The sequence below is a fragment of the Oryctolagus cuniculus genome, chromosome 7 (assembly GCF_051225735.1).
Source record: "Oryctolagus cuniculus isolate XC-2025 breed Fujian yellow rabbit chromosome 7, ASM5122573v1, whole genome shotgun sequence".
Classification (NCBI taxonomy): domain Eukaryota; kingdom Metazoa; phylum Chordata; class Mammalia; order Lagomorpha; family Leporidae; genus Oryctolagus; species Oryctolagus cuniculus.
The window spans coordinates 45,045,697-45,060,801 of record NC_142873.1 but is presented as its reverse complement, the minus strand read 5'-3'; the positions used below and the strand labels follow the sequence as shown (position 1 = coordinate 45,060,801).

The following is a 15,105-nucleotide window of genomic DNA, read 5'->3' as shown; positions in this document are numbered from 1 at the left end:
GTCCTAGCTCCCAATTCCTGCTCCGTGCTATTGTGCACCCTGAGAGGCTAAAGATGACTCAAGTGCTTGAGTCCCTACCACCCTGGGAGACCTGGATTAAGTTCTGGCCTCTTGGCTTTGGCCTGGCCACGCCTGACCTGTCATGTTTGAGGAGTGAACCAGAAGATGGAAGATCTTGTTCTTTGTCTCTCTGGAGGCCTTCCAAATATAATGAACAAAAAATTATTTCTTAAAAACCCTTATATTCCAATGAAAGATGATACAGCCAATTTGAACAATTCCTCACAAAGTTAAACACAGAGTTACCATATGATCCAATAACTCTTTTGCTAGATAAATGAGAGAACTGCAGGGCCAGCATTGTGGTGTGGCAGGTTAAGCAGCATCCCACATAGGCACAGATTCCAGTCGCGGCTACTCTACTTCCAATCCAGCTCCCTGCTAGTGTGCCTGGGAAAGCAGTGGAGGATGGCATCCATGTGGGAGACCTGGAAGAGGCACTTGGCTCTTGGCTTTGGTATGGCCCAGTTCTGGCAGTTGTGGCCATGTTGGGGGTGAACCAGCAGGTGGAAGATCTGTCTCTTTCTCCCTCTTTCAAATAAATAAATCTTAAAAAAAAAAAAAAAATTGCAAGTATTACCTCTATACGTAAACCTGTCCACAAATGTTCACAGAAACATTATTCATGATAACCAAAAAGTTAGCTGGCACCACGGCTCACTAGGCTAATCCTCCGCCTTGCGGCGCCGGCACACCAGGTTCTAGTCCCGGTCGGGGCATCGGATTCTGTCCCGGTTACCCCTCTTCCAGGCCAGCTCTCTGCTGTGGCCCGGGAGTGCAGTGGAGGATGGCCCAAGTGCTTGGGCCCTGCATCCACATGGGAGACCAGGAAAAGGACCTGGCTCCTGCCTTTGGATCAGCGTGGTACGCCGGCCGCAGCGCGGCGGCCATTGGAGGGTGAACCAATGGCAAAAGGAAGACCTTTCTCTCTGTCTCTCTCTCTCTGTCCACTCTGCCTGTCCAAAAAAAAAAAAAAAAAAAAAAAAACCAAAAGGTTGAAACAATCTAAATGTCCACAAATTTCTGAATAAAAAACAAAATATGGTATATCTATACAATAGATTATGTACTCCTACCCAAAAAAGGAATGAAATACTGACACACTTTACAACATAAATGAACCCTGAAAATATGTTAAGTAAAGGAAGCCAGTGACAACAGGCCATATAACTCCATTTACAGTACTCCCCCTTATGTATAGTTTTGCTTTCATGGTTTTAGTTAACTACACTCAACCATGTTTGAAAACATTAAATCGAAAACTCCAGAAATAAATAATCTAAGTTTTAAATCACATGCTGTTCTGAGTAGTGGGATTAAATCCTACACTGTTCTTTTGTCCAGTATATCCATGCTGTATATGCTACCTGTCTGTTACTTAGTAGTCATATCGCAGTATCACAGTGCATGTATTCAAGTAACCCTTATTTTACTAAATAAGCAAGAGAAGTAATGCAAAGGAGGCAGTAAGGCATAAAACATTGAGGACAGACTAATTCTGGTACTATGTAGTAACACTGGATGACAGCAGAAAAAAACAGTATACATAGGATTTGGCACTACCCTGGTTTTCAAATATCCATTGAGTGTCTCGGAATGTACCCCCTACAAGTAGGCTTGTATCTGTAAGCACTTAGGCACAAGTTAAGGGAATGGCACTGTGGCTAGCAGTAAAGCACCCACCTGCAGTGCCAGCATCCCATATGTGCATGGGTTCAAGTCCCAGCTGCTCCAATTCCAATCCAGTTCCCTGCTAATGTGCCCGGAAAAGCAGAAGATGGCCCAAGTGCTTGGGTCCCTGCACCCACATGGGAGACCCAGAAGAACCTGGCTCCTGGCTTCAGATCAGCTCAGCTTCAGCCACTGCAGCAATATGGGGAGTGAACTAGCAGATGGAAGACCCCTCTTTCTCTCTCTGCCTCTCTGTAATTCCAGCTTTCAAATAAACACATAAATCTTGAGAGAGAGAGAGAGAGAGAGAGAGAGAGAAAGGAAGAAAGGAAGGAAACAAACTACAGATACAAGTTAAGTGTCAGTAGTGATTACCATTAGCCATGAATTAACTCTCCATCATAACAGAGGAAGGTAATACTCTAGGTTTGCTGTAATATTTGCCTCCATATATGGCAGTTGTCTAGATTAATAGTTGGAGATACCAGAAATGTTCTCAAACCAATAGATTATTTCCACCAGAGCCTTGAAAAATTAAGAACTGTATACAGAAACTCTATTCCTTTCAGCTAAGCCATAATCACCCAAACCCAAAGGTACTTAATTTTATTTTAAGATTTATTTATTTAAAAGGCAGAGTTACAGAGAAAGAGAGGGAAATACAGAAAGAGAACCATCAGCCAGTTCACTCCTCAAATGGACATAACAACTGGGGCTGGGCTGGGCTGGGCCAGGAGGTAGGAGCTTCTTCTGGGTCTCTCACATGAGTACAGGGGCCCAAGCACTTGGGCCATCATCTGCTGCTTTCCCAGGCACATTAGCAGGGAGCTGAATTGGAAGTGGAGCAGCTGGGACCCGAACTGATGCCCATATGGGATGGTGGCATTTCAGGAATCCGCTTTACCATTATGCCACAATGCCAGTCCCAAAGGTGTTCAATTGTACGAACTGAAAATAGGATTTAAAAAGACTTCTTGGGATTTGTTATCCAAGTTGTGATGCCCTGAAAAAAAACCATATTCCCTAAAGTAGTATTCAGGAAAAATAAAAGATCTATATTCATTGAACATTTAATACACCAAATATTTAAAAGCTTTACCTAATCTACACTGTCTTCTAGAGATGATTATTACCTTAGTGAAATTAAAATATTTGAATGAAGTCTTTCTTTTAGCTAGTAACAGAAGAGGACAGCTTGCTCCAAAGTACATACTCTCCACTACACCATGCCTTAAGCATTTCTCTTTTACATGCTTGCCTTGCCACTCTCCGCTTTAACCATCAGATTAAAGAGAATATTAGTCAAATGAAATTGAAGTCAAAAACCAGGAGCAGCTGTTTGCTGCAGCCATTAAGACACTGCTTAGGCCAGCGCGGCGGCTCAATAGGCTAACCCTCCACCTAGTGGCGCCAGCACACCAGGTTCCAGTCCCGGTCGGGGTGCTGGATTCTGTCCTGGTTGCCCCTCTTCCAGGCCAGCTCTCTGCTGTGGCCAGGGAGTGCAGTGAAGGATGGCCCAAGTGCTTGGGCCCTGCACCCCATGGGAGACCAGGAGAAGCACCTGGCTCCTGCCTTCGGATCAGTGCAGTGCGCCGGCCGCAGAGGCCACTGGAGGGTGAACCAACGGCAAAGGAAGACCTTTCTCTCTGTCTCACTCTCTCACTGTCCACTCAGCCTGTAAAAATAAAAAAGACACTGCTTGGGATGCTGACATCCCTATCAGAGCACCTGATTCAAGTCCTACCTCCACCACTTTTAATCCAGTTTATGACTAATGCATTCCCTAGGAAAGAGCAAATGATAGCTCAAGTACTTGGGTCCCAGCCATCCACAGGAGAGGCCCAGCCAGACTGACTTCTGGGTTCCTGCCTGGCCAGCCCTGTCTGTGGTGGGTATTTGGAAGTGAAGCAGCAAGTGGAAAACCTCTGGGGCAAGCATTTAGCCTGGCAGTTAAAGCCATAGATTGGGATGCCTATGTTCCATATCCAAGTACCTGGATTCGAGACCTAGCTCTGGCTCCTGGTTTCAGCTTCCTGCTAAAGCGGGCCATAGAAGGAAGTTGTAATGGCCCAGGTCATTGGGTTCCTGCCAAGCAAATGAGAAATCTGAACTGAATTCTCAGCTACCAGCTTTGGTCCAGCCCAGTTCTACCTGTTTCAGACATTTGGAGAGTGAACGCAAGGAGGGAGATCTCTTTTCTTTCATCTATTTGAAAGGCATAGCAGCAGAGATGCAGAGACCTTCCATCTGCTGCTTCACTGCTCAAAAGGACCCCAGCAGGCAAGGCTGGGCCAGAGTCTCCCATGTGAGTGGCAGGAATCCGAATACCAAAGCCATTATCTGCTGCCTCCTAGAATGTACATCAGCAGGAAGCTGGATTTTTTTTTTTAAGATTTATTTATTTATTTGAAAGGAAGAGTTTCAGAGAGAGAGGAGGAGAAGCAGAGAGAGAGAAAGCGCGCACACACTTGAGAGGGGTCTTCCATCCGATGGTTCACTCCCCAACTGGCCGCAACGATCCAAAGCCAGGAGCCAGGAACTTCTTCCGAGTCTCCCACACAGGTGCAGGGGCCCAAGGACTTGGGCCATCTTCTACTGCTTTCCCAGGCCATAGCAGAGAGCTGGATCGGAAGTGAAGCAGCCAGAATGTGAACCGGTGCCCATATGAGATGCCAGCACTTCAGGCCAGGGCATTAACCCACTGCACCACAGCGCCAGCCCCAGGAAGCTGGATTTGAAGGAGCCAGAAATCACACGTTCTAACATGGGATGCAGCCACCTCAAGCAACTGTTGCAGCAAACACCTACCTCTGTCCCTTTCCTTTTTTTTTGTTTTTAAGGTTTATTCATTTATTTGAAAAGCAGAGTTACACAGAGAGACACAGATTGAGATCTTCCATACACTGGTTGTAACTGGAGCCTAGAATTCCATCCAGGTTTCCCACATGGATTGGCAGCAGCACAAGTACTTGGGGCCATCTCCTGCTGGTTTCCCAAGTACATTAGCAGGGAGCTGGATCAGAAGTAGAACAGTCAGTTTTCTTTTTTCTTTTTTTTTTTTTTTTTTTGACAGGCAGAGTGGACAGTGAGAGAGAGAGACAGAGAGAAAGGTCTTCCTTTTGCTGTTGGTTCACCCTCCAATGGCCGCCGCGACCGGCACACTGCGGCCGGCGCACCGCGCTGATCCGATGGCAGGAGCCAGGTACTTATCCTGGTCTCCCATGGGATGCAGGGCCCAAGCACTTGAGCCATCCTCCACTGCACTCCCCGGCCACAACAGAGAGCTGGCCTGGAAGAGGGGCAACCGGGACAGAATCCGGCGCCCCAACCGGGACTAGAACCCGGTGTGCCAGCGCCGCTAGGCGGAGGATTAGCCTAGTGAGCCGCGGCGCCGGCCACAGTCAGTTTTCTTATATGTGATGCTGATGTCACAGGTAGCAGCTTAACCTACTAGCCCCTAATGTAATTCTTTTAAAATATGTATGTATGTGTTTGAAAGGTAGAGTGGCAGAGAGGGAAGAGACAAAGATCCTCCATCTGGCTGGCGCCACAGCTCACTAGGCTAATCCTCCGCCTTGCGGCGCCAGCACACCGGGTTCTAGTCCCGGTCGGGGCGCCGGATTCTGTCCCGGTTGCCCCTCTTCCAGGCCAGCTCTCTGCTGTGGCCAGGGAGTGCAGTGGAGGATGGTCCAAGTGCTTGGGCCCTGCACCCCATGGGAGACCAGGAGAAGCACCTGGCTCCTGGCTTTGGATCATCACGGTGCGCCGGCTGCAGCGCACCAGCCGCAGCGGCCATTGGGGGGTGAGCGAACAGAAAAGGAAGACCTTTCTCTCTGTCTCTCTCTCTCACTGTCCACTCGGCCTGTCAAAAAAAAAAAAAAAAAAAAAAAAAGATCCTCCATTTGACATCAATGCTGTGGTGTAACCAGTTAGGCTGCCACCTGAAGTGCTGCATCCCATATGAGTGCTGGTTCGGGTCCAGCCTGCTGCACTTCCAATCTAGCTCCCTGCTAATGTGCCTGGGAAAGCAGCAGAGGATGGTCCAAGTCCTTGTACCCTTGCACCCACATGGGAGACCTGGAAAAAGCTCTTTGTTCCTGGCTTAGGCCTGGCACAGCCCTGGCTGCTTCAGTCATCTGGGGAGTGAACCAGTGGATGGAAGATCGATCTCTCTATGTAACTCTCCCTTTCAAATAAATAAAATTAATCTTTAAAAAAACATTTTGCCGGCGCCGCAGCTCACTAGGCTAATCCTCCGCCTTGCGGCGCCGGCACACCGGGTTCTAGTCCCGGTCAGGGCGCCGGATTCTGTCCCGGTTGCCCCTCTTCCAGGCCAGCTCTCTGCTGTGGCCAGGGAGTGCAGTGGAGGATGGCCCAAGTGCTTGGGCCCTGCACCCCATGGGAGACCAGGATAAGCACCTGGCTCCTGCCATCGGATCAGCGCGGTGCGCCAGCCGCAGCGCGCTGGCCACGGCGGCCATTGGAGGGTGAACCAACGGCAAAGGAAGAGCTTTCTCTCTGTCTCTCTCTCTCACTATCCACTCTGCCTGCCAAAAAAAAAAAAAAAAAAAAAAAAAATTTTGGCCGGCGCCGCGGCTCACTAGGCTAATCTTCCGCCTAGCGGCGCCGGCATACAGGGTTCTAGTCCCGGTCGGGGCGCCCGATTCTGTCCCGGTTGCCCCTCTTCCAGGCCAGCTCTCTGCTGTGGCCAGGGAGTGCAGTGGAGGATGGCCCAGGTGCTTGGGCCCTGCACCCCATGGGAGACCAGGAAAAGCACCTGGCTCCTGGCTCCTGGCTCCTGCCATCGGATCAGCGCGGTGCGCCGGCCGCGGCGGCCATTGGAGGGTGAACCAACGGCAAAGGAAGACCTTTCTCTCTGTCTCTCTCTCTCACTGTCCACTCTGCCTGTCAAAAAAAAAAAAAAAAAAAAGTTTATAAAAACTGACAGGCAAAAGACTCGCAATATTTCCTTGCCTCAACAGATGGAAATCAGGTACAAGAGGTACAGAACTGAGGCATCAGAGTGACATGGAGACAAGTTACTAAACATTCCTCGATGACCCCAAGATTCACCCCTTGAATTCAAGATAGCAGCATTCATTCAGGTCGTTTCCGTGACCATTTCACTCCAGTAATCTGTTCCTTTGTAAACTTGATAATCACATTTGAGGTAAGGTACAATCAACCATCGTGTTCATTGAGACTTTCTTATTCCTGACTTTGGAAATAAGAAAAGCTCTTCAAAAATCTAACAAGGAAAGATCTAAGTTGCAGTAAAGAAACCCGCATGAATTCAGGCATGAGATATTAGCTCTTAATATTGAGACACCTGTCTATCTCCAATCAAAAACAACACTCTAAAAAAGAACTGAATTCTCCACTACAACAAGTGTAGATAAAGTGGATAAGGCAAAAGAAATGGAAAATAGGAGAATCATAAAAAACATAATTGCTTGGGGGCCTTTAAGACCAGATGGGAAAATTGTCAGGGCAAAGAAAGTAACTCTCAATATTGAGTGAAATATTAATGATTGAGGAGTTTATAAGATCCTAGTGGGGCCAGCAGTGTGGGGTAGCAGGTTAAGCCACCGCCTGCAATGCTGACATCCCACATGGGAACCAGATTTTTCTCGGGTGCTGAACTTCTGATCCAGCCTCCTGCTCACATGCCTGGGAAAGCAGTAGAGACAGCCCAGGTACTTAGACACCTGCACCAACATGGGAATCTGGAAGAAGCTCCTGGCACCTGGCCTTTCCCCCAGCCCAGGACTAGCCCTTGTGGCCCTTTGGGGAGTAAATCAACAGACAGAAGATCTATCTCTGTCTCGCATTCTTTCAAATAAATAAATGTTTTTAAGAAATTATTTATTATTTTATTTATCTGAAAGGTAAAGTTGGGTGGGGGGAAGGAAGATGGAGACAGAGAGAGGTCTTTTTTTTTCTTTTTTTGACAGGCAGAGTGGACAGTGAGAGAGAGAGAGACAGAGAGAAAGGTCTTCCTTTTGCCGTTGGTTCACCCTCCAATGGCTGCCGCGGCCGGCGCACCGCGCTGATCCGATGGCAGGAGCCAGGAGCCAGGAGCCAGGTGCTTTTCCTGGTCTCCCATGGGGTGCAGGGCCCAAGCACCTGGGCCATCCTCCACTGCACTCCCTGGCCACAGCAGAGAGCTGGCCTGGAAGAGGGGCAACCGGGACAGAATCCGGCGCCCCAACTGGGACTAGAACCCGGTGTGCCGGCGCCGCAAGGCGGAGGATTAGCCTAGTGAGCCACGGCGCCGGCCGGTCTTCTACACTGGTTCATTCCCTCAAATGACTGCAAGAGCCAGGGCTGGGCCAGGCTGAAGCAAGGAGCCAGGAGCTTCTACCAGATCTTCCATGTGGGTGCAGAGGGCAAGCACTTGGGCCATCTTCTGCCGCTTTCCCAGGTACATGAGCAGGAAGCTGGATCGAAACTGGAGCAGGGCCCACGTGGCAAGACCCAGAGGAAGCTCCTGGCTCCTAGCTACAGATAGGCACAGCTCCCCGGCCATTGCAGCCAATTGGGGAGTGAACCAGAGGATGGAAGACGTCTCTCTCTCTCTGCCTCTCCTTCTTCTCTGTTTAACTCTGACTTTCAAATAAAAAAAATAAATCTTTCTAAAAAAAAAAGAGGAGGAGGGAGAGGAAGAGGAGGAAGGGAAGGAAGGGGAGATAGGGGAAGAGGAAGAAGAAGAGGAGGAGGAGGAATAGCAGCTAAGATTCGAACCAGCACCCATACAGGATGCCAGCACTGCAGGCAGTGACTTAACTCACTATGCCACAGTTCCAACCCCAATAAATAAACCTTAAAAAAAAAAAAAAAAAGATCATAGTATATTCTACTTATTTTTTATTTTATTATTATTTTTTTAATTTATTTGAAAAGCTAAGCTACAAAGAGAGGGAGGGTCTTTCATCATCTGCTGGTTCACTCCCTGAAATGGTCCCAACAGCTTGGGCTGGGCTGAAGCCAGGAGCTTCTTCCAGGTCTCCCACGTGAATAGTAGGGGCCCAAGTACTTGGGCCATCCTCTGCTGCTTTCCCAGGCCAGTATCAGAGAGTTGGATCAGAAGTGGGGCAGCCAGGACATGAACTGGCACATGGGATGCTGGCATTGCAGGTGATGACTTAATCCACTTTGCCACAAGGCAGGGGCCCTATATACTCTATTTATACAACCATAAATTTCTTAGAGAAAAGTACCATCAGATTATATACTATTTTTAAAAAAATTTTATTTGAGAGCTAGAGTGACACAGAGAAAGAGAGGGAGAGACAGAGAGAAAGGTCTTCTATCCACTGGTTCACTCTCCAAATGGCTGCAATGGCCAGAGCTGAACTGATACAAAGCCAGGAGCCAGGAACGTCCTCCGGGTCTCCCATGCGGCTACAGGGGCCCAAGCACTTGGGCCATATTCTACTGCTTTCCCAGGCCATAGCAGAGAGCTGGATTGGAAGAGGAGCAGCCAGGACTTGAACCAGCACCCACACAGAATGCCAGCACCACAGGCGAATGCTTAACCTACTATGCCAAAGCACCAGCTCCAGAATATGTACTTTTTAATTCTTATTTATTCAAGAGACAGACAGAGTTCCTCTGCTCTCACTCAACAAATGCCCACAATAACCAAAGCTAGGCTGAAGCAGAGAGTCAGTAACTGAATGCAGATCTCCCACATGGATGGCAGGGATTCAATTACTTGAGCCAACACCTGCCACCTCCCAGGGATTATATGAGCAGGAAGCTGGAACTGAGATGAAACTGGGACTCAAACCTTGGCACTCTAATATGGTATGTAAGCATCACAACCAGCAGTTTAACCACTATAAACACCAGCCCCAAAGATACTTTATCTTAATTTTTTTATATGTAAGGCAATTTTATTAAGATCCCTTTAAAAAATTTTTTGTTCATTTGAAAGGCAGATCAACAGAGAGATCATCCATCTGCTATTTCACTCCCTCAAATGGCCACTGCAAAGCCAGGGCTGGGCCAGGCTGAAGCCCGGAGCCAAGAACTCTATCCTGGTCTTCCATGTGGATGGCAGGTTCCCAGCAGGAAGCTGGATCAGAAGTGGAGCAGCCCAGATTCCCAGCACTTGGATATTGGATGTTGGCATTGCAAGCAGCAGCTTCATCCATCCTGTCACAACCCTGAACCTAAGATCCCTTTCTGAAGAACTTTTAAAAGGAGAAATCGATTAAACAAATACTTTCAGTTAATTTTTACAATACCATGGCTATGGCTCTAAAAACTAATATGGTTTTTAGTATCTTTTTTTTTTTTTTTTTTTTTTTTGAAGATTTCTTTCTTTCTTTGAAAGGCAAAGTGAGAGCAAGAACTGGTTCACTCCCAAAATGGATATAACAGCCATGGCTAGACCAAATGGAAGACAAGAGAATGGAACTCCATTCGGGTCTCCCATGTGCCTTGCAGGAACCCAAGCATCTAGGCCATCTTCCACTGCTTTCCCAGGCACATCAGCAGAGAGCTGGATCTGAAGTGGAGCAGCCGGGATTCAAACCAGCACTCATCTGGAACACCAGCGTCGCAGGCACAATAATCAATGTGCCACAACACCAAGCCCACAATACTGTCTTAAAGAAGAGAAGATGATAAAGGATTCAAATCATCTGATTTTGCCTTCTCCATTTCTTCTAATAGAGCACTATGATCTTATGCAACCTGAGGTGAATGTGAACGTAACACAAGTTATCTCAAATAGGATTACCCGGCTTTTGGTGTTAAGTATTAGACCCAAAAGGCTGCTAGGAGAGCAGAGTGTTGCGCAAGGAAATAACTGATGGCTAAGTCAGTCAATATCTTTCTACATATAGTCAAAACTACATTATGTTGCTCTGAACTGGAAGTTGTTGCTTAAGAAAAATTTCTTCTGGAATCCAGAATTTACCTTTGAAAAATATTAACTATATTATATTAGATTTAAATCACCATTCCTACCATATGAGTTCCCAAAGGTAAACACTTGACCAAAGTTACATGCATTTTAAAATTTAAAAAACAAGATTACTCAAAAACATGCCTTTACTCAGCAACTATGTGTTTGTTATGTTTGAGTATTATAGAGGAGAGTGTTCTGTCTCAGTGACTGGGACACCCCCATTCCATGTGCTTCCAATCCAGCTTTCTGCTTATGCACCTGAGGAAAGACCTCTCTATGTCTGTCACTGACATTCAAATAAACAATTCTTTAAAAATAAACATGATAGGCCGGCGCCGTGGCTCAATAGGCTAATCCTCCACCTTGCGGCGCCGGCACACCGGGTTCTAGTCCCGGTTGGGGCGCCGGATTCTGTCCCGGTTGCCCCTCTTCCAGGCCAGCTCTCTGCTATGGCCAGGGAGTGCAGTGGAGGATGGCCCAGGTGCTTGGGCCCTGCACCCCATGGGAGACCAGGAAAAGCACCTGGCTCCTGGCTCCTGCCAGGATCAGCGCGGTGCGCCGGCTGCAGCGGCGGCCATTGGAGGGTGAACCAACGGCAAAGGAAGACCTTTCTCTCTGTCTCTCTCTCTGACTGTCCACTCTGCCTGTCAAAAAAAAATAAAATAAAATAAAAAAAAAAAATAAACATGATAGTCCTCTAAACGATCACTGCATTTGTTGAAAATTATTAGAAATAACAAATAATAAACTATCAAAACATCAATTTCAAATCACACAGCTCTGGAAGCAGGCATTGTGGCACACAGAGTTAACCCGCTGCCTGAGACACTTGCATCTCTTATCAGAGTGTTTGGTTCAAGTCCAGGCTATGCTACTCTGGTTCTGATCTAACTTCTTGCTAATATACATCCCAGAATGATGACTCAAGTACTTGAGTCCCTGCCATCCACATGAAGACCTGGATGGACTTCTAGGTACCTGACTCCGAGTTAACCCAGTCCCAGCTATTGTGGGATTTGAGGAATGCACCAGGGAATAAAATTTGTGTGTGTGTGTGTGTGTGTGTGTCTGTCTCATTCTGCCTTTCAAATATATAAAAATAAATCAACTTTTTGTTTTAAATGTCAAACTTTGGGGGCTGGAATTGTGGCACAGAGGGTTAAAGCCCTGGCCTAAAGCGCTGGCATACCAGCCTGCAGTGCTGGTTCAAGTCCTGGCTCCTCCACTTCTGATCCAGCTCCCTGATAACGCACATGGAAAAGCAGCAGAGGATGGCCCAAGTCTTTGGGCCTTGCACTCATGTGGGAGACCTGGAAGAAGCTCCTGGCTCTTGGTTTCAGATCAGCTCGGCTCTGGACATTGCAGCCATTTGGAGAGTGAACCAGTGGATGGAAGACCTCTATCTGTGTGTTTCTACCTCTCTCTGTAACTCTGTTCTTCAAGTAAGTAAAATAAAATCTTTAAAAAAAAGTCAAACTTTTGGTTGGGCATTTGGCCCAGCAGTTAAGACACTAGAATGCCAGAATCCCACACTGGAATGCCTGGGTTCAAGTCCTGGCTTCACTCTGAATTCCAGCTTCTTTGCTAACATGCCATTCTGGGAGGAAACAGATGATTGGCTCAAGTATGTGGGTCCCTGAATTGAGACCATGTGAGAGACCTGAATTGAGCTATGGGTTCTTGGCTTAAGTCTGGTCCAGCCCCAGCTATTGCAGGCATCTGAGGAATGAACCAGTGGATCAAAGATCTCTCTTCCTGCCTCTTATAAGTACAAATTAAAAATAAAAATGTCCGGGGTCAGTGATGTGGCATAGCAGGTTAAGCCACCACCTGTGACACTGGCAGCCCAAATGGGTATTGGTTTGAGACCCAGCTACTCCACTTCCAATCCAGCTCCCTGATAATGCTCCTGGGAAAGCAGCAGGGATGGCCAAAGTCCTTGGGCCCATGCACCCATATGGGATCTGAAAGAAGCTCCTGGCTTCTGACTGGTCCAGCCCCTGCTGTTCAAGTCATTTGAGGAGTGAACCAACAGATGGAACTCTGCCTTTCAGATGAATAAAACAAATCTTTAAAAAAAAAAAAAAAAAAAGGTCAGCACTGTGGCACAGCCTGTGGTGCTGGCATCCCATTATGGGCACCAATTCAAAATCTGGATGCTCTACTTCTGGTCCTGCGCCCTGATAATGCACCTGGGAAAGCAGCAGAGGATGGCTTAAGTCCTTGGGCTCCTACCCCCACATGGGAGATGTGGAAGAAGCTCCTTGCATTTGGTTTAGACCTGGTACAACCCTGGCTGCTGCAGCCATTTGGAGAGTGAACCAGTATGGAAGATCTCTCTGTCTCTCCCTCTCTCTGTGTAACTCTTTCAAATCAGTAAGTAAATCTTTAAAAAAAAAAAGGGGGGGGGGGGCTGGTGCTGTGGCTATCAGGTAAGCCTGCCACCTGCAGTGCTAGCATCCCATATGGGCGCTGGTTTGAGTCCCAGCTGCTCCATTTCCAATCCAGCTCTCTGCTATGGCTTGAGAAAGCAGTAGAAGATGAGACAAGTCCTTGGGCCCCTGTACCCTCATGGGAGACCCGGAGAAGTTCCTGGCTCCTGGCTTTGGATCAGTGCAGCTCCAACCTTCACATGTGGGGATGTGAACCAACAGATGGAACACCTCTCTCTCTCTCTCTGCCTCTCTGTAACTCTTTCAAATAAATAAATAAATCTTTAACACACACACAAACCTGTCAATCACAACTGTCAAAGGTAAATTTACAATCAGAAACAAAAGACCAGACCACTATTGGGTAACCATTTTGAAACTTGGCTAAATGTCAATTATCTAAGTGATCAATTAAAAAAAGTACTTATTTATTTATTTATTTATTTTTGACAGGCAGAGTGGACAGTGAGAGAGAGAGACAGAGAGAAAGGTCTTCCTTTGCCGTTGGTTCACCCTCCAATGGCCGGCGCATTGCGTTGATCCGATGGCAGGAGCCAGGTACTTATCCTGGTCTCCCATGGGGTGCAGGGCCCAAGCACTTGGGCCATCCTCCACTGCACTCCCTGGCCACAGCAGAGAGCTGGCCTGGAAGAGGGGCAACCGGGACAGAATCCGGCGCCCCGACCGGGACTAGAACCCAGTGTGACGGCGCCGCAAGGCGGAGGATTAGCCTAGTGAGCCACGGCGCCGGCTTATTTTAGATTTTTTAATTTATTTGACAGTTACAGAGAGGTAGAGACAGAGAGAGAGGTAGGTCTTCCATCTGCTGGTTCACTCCTCAAATGGTCACAATGGCCAGAGCTGAGCCAATCCAAAGCCAGGAACCAGGAGCTTCTTTCAAGTCTCCCATGTGGGGGTGCAGGGGCCTAAGCACTTGGACCATCCTTCACTGCTTTCCCAAGCACATTAGCAAAGAGCTCAATCAGAAGTGGAGCAGCCAAGACCAGAACTGGTGTCGATATGGGATGCTGCCGCTGCTGGCCAGGGCTTTAACCTGCTGCGCCACAGTGCTGTCCCCTAAGTGACTGACACATAAAGTGTCCAAAAAAGCACAATCTGGTAATAACTATTTCTAACATATTAAGATACTCACTAATAACTCAACTGTCCAGTTACAGCAACATTAATCTAAAACCAGAATTCATCCATATCAGATTGGCAAGCTTTTTATGTAAAGAGCCCAGACAGTAAATATTTTAGACTTCAGGGCCTTACCATCTTTGTCATGGTTAGAATTCTGACATTCTAGCAGCATGAAAGCAACCATTGATAATATGTAAACAAATGTGTATGGCTGCTTCCAATAAAAAATTTATGAAGGCCAGCTTTATTGAGCAGATTAAGCAGCAGCCTGCAGTGCCAGCATGCTATATGAGTGCCAGTTCAAGGCCTGGCTGCTCCACTTCCTATTGAACTCCCTACTAATGATCACAGGAAGGCTGCAGAAGACAGCACAAGTACATGGACCCCGGTCTATCACATGAGAAACCTGGACAGAGTTCCAGGCAACTAACTTCAGCCAAGCCCAGCTTGGTTGTTGTGGCCATTTGGGGAGTGAACTGGTGAATGGAAGACCTCTCTCTAACTCTGCCTTTCAAACAAATAAATCTCTTTAAAAAAAAAAACAAAAACAAAACAAAACAAAACAAAAAAAAAACATAAAAAGGGCTGGCGACGTGGCTCACTAGGCTAATCCTCCACCTTGCAGCGTCGGCACACCGGGTTCTAGTCCCGGTTGGGGCGCCGGTTGCCCCTCTTCCAGGCCAGCTCTCTGCTGTGGCCAGGGAGTGCAGTGGAGGATGGCCCAAGTGCTTGGGCCCTGCACCCCATGGGAGACCAGGAGAAGCACCTGGCTCCTGCCATCGGATCAACGCAATGCGCCGGCCATTGGAGGGTGAACCAACGGCAAAAGGAAGACCTTTCTCTCTGTCTCTCTCTCTCACTGTCCACTCTGCCTGTCAA

General features: G+C 47.6%; 1 protein-coding gene across 5 annotated transcripts in view; it reads right to left on the bottom strand.

Annotated features, from left to right (window-relative positions):
- Positions 1-15,105, bottom strand: part of GATAD2B (GATA zinc finger domain containing 2B) — a 100,664-nt gene that overhangs the window by 56,883 nt on the left and 28,676 nt on the right. The window contains exon 1 of one of the 5 annotated variants that reach the window (XM_051857278.3): positions 4,200-4,218. The exons of the other annotated variants lie outside the window; for them this stretch is intronic. The gene's annotated coding sequence lies outside the window, so the exon portion shown is untranslated. Of the gene's footprint in view, positions 1-4,199; positions 4,219-15,105 lie in introns of those variants that run through there. 5 annotated transcript variants of the gene reach the window in all.